General features: G+C 31.7%; 1 long non-coding RNA gene across 1 annotated transcript; it reads right to left on the reverse strand.

Annotated features, from left to right (window-relative positions):
• Nucleotides 1-1373: 1373 nt before the first annotated feature.
• On the reverse strand, nucleotides 1374-4422 carry LOC139511525 (uncharacterized). The gene is made up of 3 exons (XR_011662039.1): nucleotides 4274-4422; nucleotides 2956-2991; nucleotides 1374-1613 (listed from the first exon to the last, which is right to left on the reverse strand). It is a non-coding gene; the product is annotated as an uncharacterized lncRNA (long non-coding RNA).
• Between the last annotated feature and the right edge of the window lie 1578 nt (nucleotides 4423-6000).

A 6000-nucleotide genomic window follows, 5' to 3' on the forward strand; every position in this document is an offset into this window, starting at 1 on the left:
AATTCGTATCTCTCTCGTCATATATGAAGTTTTTATTTGTTCTTGTTGTGTTATTAAGTATAGAAATATTCAGTGTTTATGAAACCTAGACTATCATCAATGTATAATGTCCTAGTCAGTTAACTATTTAAATTGTATGCACAGATTGTCTGTTAATTACAAATTTAACATAATGCTATCTCTATGTTGCAACAGTGTAAGTTTTAAAGTTGCATGTAAATCTAAATGTATTATTTTTGTTATAAATGTTTCGTAAAACTCAACAGAGCTTATATATGTTTGTCATGTTCCATGTACATCAGACTTAAAATAAATTTTTCCATTCTATTCTCAGAGATGGGTCCACTTCTTATTATATCTGAGAACACTATAACTCAGTTGTGTTCAGCTTTATTATGATTAATTTCTTAAATAAAATAACGTATATAATGATATTATGTTGCAATTGTATCGAATTTCGTCTGTCGCTCTCACTATAGATGTAACAACTAATTATCATGAATATTCATGAAAATAAACTACTAATTTCAAATATCTAATTTGACTAATAGACTTTAACTTAAATTTCGTAGAATCCGCACTATTCCCTTATAGATCTTTGTCATACTCAACAAAAACACTTTGCTTATTCCACTGGCGATCGAACACATGGGAAAGACACTACAGGGACAAACCAAACTTCATAGGTCGAAGAGAGACACACAAGAACAATAAAAGGACAGACAAGACTGAGCAACTTATTCTGTACAGAATGACAATGGTATCACATAAGTCCCACTTTAGGTACACATGAAAAGTAAGGACTAAGCGATAAGAATAATAAAGCCTTTTAAACATGTTATTAAATTAATTGTGTTCCAATAAGACAAAACATGGCCATTAGGCAAACTGGTAAATTTTTTTCTATGAAGCTATACTATATTAAAAAAAAAACCATTTCATAGCATGTCAAATTGCAGCTTGACGTTAGGCAAACATCATGCAATCAATCAATCAAATGATAATGACAGACCCTCTATAAAGAATACTAAATTTATAAATTGATTGGAACCCTATGATGGAAATCACATGGACAAGGTTTTCTATAAAACTACATAAACAATCTGATCAGATGAGGAACATTAACAACAGACACAATTGTTGATCTGAGTTGAAATATTTCCAACTTCTGATACTCTGAATTTTTCTTTCAACTTTGCAATGCCTTATATTTTTATTGGTGTATGGTTACTGTGCTATATACTGACAATTAAGCAACATAGATTCCAATTACTGATACTTAAGAAACCTAACCTTGCCACTCGGTTAACTGAACTATCATTGTCTCATTGGAAATCATACCAAATCTCCGAATGTCAGAAACAATCAGCGAATATTTTCCATGAGATTAACTCACGTATTAGACCTTTATTTGAATAATGCACTTTGAATAACAATAACAGCTAGTCTAGACATTCACTACCCTAGTTATCACTGAACGAATAAAAAAAATAGTTAGTCGTCTAGACATTCATTGCTCCAGCTATCACTGAAGTCATCACTCGAGTCGTCGCTGCTACTACCATAGCCATCACCTCTCCCTAAGGTGTCGGCACATCCAAAGAGTCTGCCATCTACAATGGAAAAACACTGGTCATTTACAAATATATTTAGATTTGCATGTTGTTAAACGTACTCCTTTAAAAGACATTAGTTTTGGTTCCTAAGTAATGAATTACTTTGGTGCATGAACATCAATTCTATTATAATATAAAGCAAAGATATTTAAGAACTGAGGGCGTTGGACTCCTTTCACTTGTTCAGAGAAGTCGAAGATGCACATATGAGGTACCGAGTATATGATATAATATGCAAATTCTATCAATGTACGCGTTTAAATAATTGCATCCTGACCTTTCGTCACCATATTGTGTACCCTTGTAACGGTAAAGCTGAGGACCATAAATGGAATTTTCTGAAAATTAGATACATTAACAGCGGTATTCCTTTTATTAACGTATCTAGTATATTCAATGCACCTGAGTGTCTTAAGTCTGGATCTGATGTTCAGTATTTGTCGTTTGTTGATGTGGGTCATAAGTGTTTCTCGTTTCTTGTTTTTTATATGGATTAGACCGTTGGTTTTCCCTTTGAAGGGGTTTACACTAGTACTTTTTGGGCCCTTTATATAGTTTGCTGTTCTGTGTGAGCCAAGGCTCCGTGTTGAATACCGTGCTACCTCAGGCATAGATTACCTTAGCTGTATTTGGCAAAACTTTTAGGAATTTTGGTCCTCAATGCTCTTCAACTTCGTACTTTATTTGGCCTTTTTAACTTTTTTGGATTCGAGCGTCACTGATGAGTCTTTTGTAGACGAAACGCGCGTCTGGCGTATATACTAAATTTAGTCCTGGTATCTATGATGAGTTTATCTATAATGGTTTACTTATTTATAAAGTTTATAAATTATGAATTGGATGGAGAGCTGTTTCATTGGCACTTATACCACATCTTCCTATATATATTAAAACAGTGTCATCCCTGTGTTCGATGTTCGAATATGACATTTAGATAAAAATGAAATGGTACATAATACGCCTATTTTGTCCAGAGTAATAAACAAACGCCTAACAAACTTCGACGAGTACTCGAAAAGCGGTTTGTGTTCGTAATTGTCAAAGCAGATATAATAAGTTGGTGGTTAACGTTGTATGACGAAAATACTATATACGGAAGTACATAAGAATGCAATGATAAATTCTTCTACATTTAGATTCGAGTACTCTACTGAAAGCCGCATGTCAACCAATCTTATCATTAGCACATCAATGCTTTATGATTCTTTTGAATGTTTGCAAGTATTGGAAATTAAAATTACACACACAAAAAACGTAACATGTCTCGGCAAACGATTCATAAAGTTTATTATATTAATGTTGTGCTGTTGTGATTATCAAACGAAAAAGTAAAACTTACTAATTTCAATTAACGGTCTTTCTCCATGTGGAACGCCTACAAAAGAGAGACATATTTATATTACACAATAAGTTACGGGTGATATATAACGTTCAAGTCTATCAAAAAATGTTAAAGCAATCTTTGGATAGATGAGAATAAGAATAGTAATGCTACTATTTTAATCCAATGAATTCAAAATAAAAAAGAATTGAAAATTAAGAAATTCACCTTCACATATTTATAAGACATAAATCAAGTAATATAATCATTTCTTAAACACGGTGTTACAAATTAATTTTTGGCTATAGCGTAGTATTATGCTATGTACATTTTTGCATGGCCAATAATAACCGTAAGTTAAGATAAGTTATTTGTCCTTCGGTGCCAATATATCTATATCAGGCCTGGAAAATCCATATGAGCCCTCGAAAATACATATCGTGCCCCCGACTTTCACTCCCGGTAACCTTTCAATCAATAACACCACCATTAACTCACTGTGATATATTTTTAAAAGTTTTCCTCAAATGTTTTTTTTTTATTTTGTTGAAATTATTAAAAATAATTTGATATTTATGCTTCCCTTTTTACCAGCTAGAAATATGTGATAAATAGATTATTACGGGAACCATGCTTCCCACTCGTAAACTGCTAAATAAAAACAACAGTAATATACCGCTGTTCAAAACTCATAAATCCATGGACAAAAAACAAAATCGGGGTAACAAATTAAAACTGAGGGAAACGCATTAAATATAAGAGGAGAACAACGACACAACATTAAAATGTAACACACACAGAAACGGACTAAGCATTAGATAAAATCCTATGAGAATAACAAATATAACATCAATAAAATAGCACCAATTTTAGTGATTGTTGGTTTGTAATGAGCCAAAGTCTTTCACTTAAAGAAATGTTGGTACATGAATATTTTATTTTTCTAAGATATTAAAAAGTGCATGAAATATCTATTAGATAAAAAGGTAATAATAGTTGTCAAAGGTACCAGGATTATAGTTAAGTACGCCAGACGCGCGTTTCGTACATACAATAAATTGTAAAATTACCCTTTTAGGTCAAACATGTTTATTTTTTTTTGACAAAAAAAAAAACATTTCAAATATCGGGATATATAGATGATGAGAATTTAGAATACGCTTAAGATTATCTCGACCACGAAGCAAGGTGATTCTGCCTATATATGTTGTAACACAGTTGTTTGTGAGATTTGCTTTTTTATTTTTTATTTTAGTGGTTGTTATGGTTTTTTTTTTTTTTTTTTTTTTTTTTTATATCTAAATGTTTTTTTCTTATATAACTATCAGTATCTTACCTTGTGCACACTGCAACAGTACAGCAACAACCAATACTCCAAGCAATAATTGTTTGTTCATCTTGCGCTGCCTGTCGGGCTTCTTGTAAGACGAATCTGCTTGTACTGCTACAGTCACGTTAAGACGATTCTGTTTACCACCAAAATGGTTTCCTTTTATATAAATACCTCATGGTTTGGACAAATCTATTAAATGTCGAATTTAAGATACAACCAGTAACAAAACATCACAGTCTGACATTTTTGATTGATATAACCTTGTTTGATTAATAACGGAATCTGGCAATATACGTTTGAGCAGTAAGTGCTAGACCCACATTTAGATTGGTCCATTAATTGGAGGTCAAAGTAAAGTCACTAAGTCACCTTAATTAATGTTTTTGGACAAACACATTTTAATTGTCAGAAGAAAACATAACTTATTACTTTACCTTTGATCTGTTCTTCGTATGAAAACAAATTATGATGAATTGCGTTATCAGAAATAATAATAAAAAACAAAACACATTGCGACGAAGTAAAAACAAAATCGAGAGATTTCCATCAGTGAAAATAATTAACTAGAGGCTCTAAAGAGCCTTTGTCGCTCACCTGATATTTTTGTTTACAATCGATGTATGTAATAATGCAACCATTATACTTTTGCTTTAGTTTCAGAGATTTAAGACAAAAAATGCATTTTACCCCTATGTTCTATTTTAAGCCATCTCAGCCATGGTTGACAGGCAGGGTCATGAGACATATTTTTTAAAACTTGATATTCTTATGATGATTGTGGCATTTGTCTCAGAAGCTTCAGAGGAGAAGATTTTTGTAAAAGCCTAGAAATATTTACGAAAAATTGTTAAAAACTGACTTTAAAGGGCAATAATTCCTTAAAGGGTCAACTAACAATTTTGGATTTGTCTGAAAATTTCAGAGCAGATTAGTACTGCAACCAGAGTTCATTTTTTAAAACTTTAATAGTCCGGAAGAACACACACCTAAATTATATATCGATGGAAAGAGGGAAACGTGTACAATAAGAAAAGTTGGGTCGTAAAAATCCAGAGTGGTAACAATTTTGTGAAATTGAGGTCAAAGGTCAGACCTAAAAATATCAATATTTCAACCACAAGAACAAAAAGGAGAAATATTCTGATATTTATTCAATAGAATGCTACAAAAACGATTAAATCATAAGCATATGCTATAAACGATGTTAAAACGACAAATTTGACTACTTATATGAAGAGCTGCCATTACAAAATGGCGTAGATTTGGAACCTTCTGATTTTTTTCCATTGAAGACATAGCAAAAGAGGAGTGGCCTTGACCTTTTCACATCCATAAACTTTCATATTGTGTATAGTATCTCACTATAGTATATTACAGAATTATTTTCTAAAGTATAAAACACCAGTTTATCAAATTATTTCAATATTTTTTCTATCTTTGAAAAAAACAAAATTCAAGCGCTGAAACAGTGTTTTTAATTTTGCATCTTAAAGGTTGTGTATTTTGTGAAAATTAGTATCTAGTTATAGATAAATACATATTGTGTATTTGCAAAGTCTGGACAGAGCAGTTATTACACAAAATATACTATAGTCACTCGAGGCGAATGCGAGGTTTAAAAAAAAAATTGAGGGTAAAACAAAGTCAGTTTGGTGCATGAAAATTTTTTAGTGGGATAATCCTGGTAAAAAAGTTAACTCATTAATTTTTTAAGGGAAGGATGAAAAATT

This window comes from Mytilus edulis, chromosome 2, assembly GCF_963676685.1.
Source record: "Mytilus edulis chromosome 2, xbMytEdul2.2, whole genome shotgun sequence".
NCBI lineage: Eukaryota > Metazoa > Mollusca > Bivalvia > Mytilida > Mytilidae > Mytilus > Mytilus edulis.